We start from the raw sequence: 521 nt of genomic DNA on the forward strand, positions 1-521 counted from the left end.
TGTACATGAATTATGAATTAATAAAATTATTTTGATATTTTTCATCACAAAATATTTTATCTTCTAATGAACTCCTATGTTGTGGTGAAGTCCTTAGGACTATTTAGACTCGACAAAGGAGGATTTGTCATTTAGTCCTTAAATCTGTTCGTGACCAAATGATATGTTGTTACCAAGGATGACAACGTTTATCAAGCATAGGTCGTTGTGTGCCATATAGGATGGTTGTCCTCTTAACCAATGAGTGTGGAGACACTGGCATGGCATACAGGTGAGATGTAAGGGTATATCTGCACTGAACGTGACCGACTCTGGAACTATTTCTGCTGTCAAGATTTGCTCCGATGGAATATGGGTAAAAATGTCCCTCCAATCTGAGACCGCCACGGTGACTTGCAAGCAACTCACTGCACTTAGGCACTAGACTACCTGAATTTCTAATTCAGTGACGGAAGGCTGCTGGGTGTAGTCAAGTACTTGACTTGTCGGTACGTGTGTCAAGATGGGATTGACCACTCCAG

The sequence above is a fragment of the Elaeis guineensis genome, chromosome 16 (assembly GCF_000442705.2).
Source record: "Elaeis guineensis isolate ETL-2024a chromosome 16, EG11, whole genome shotgun sequence".
In the NCBI taxonomy this organism is placed as follows: Eukaryota; Viridiplantae; Streptophyta; class Magnoliopsida; order Arecales; family Arecaceae; genus Elaeis; species Elaeis guineensis.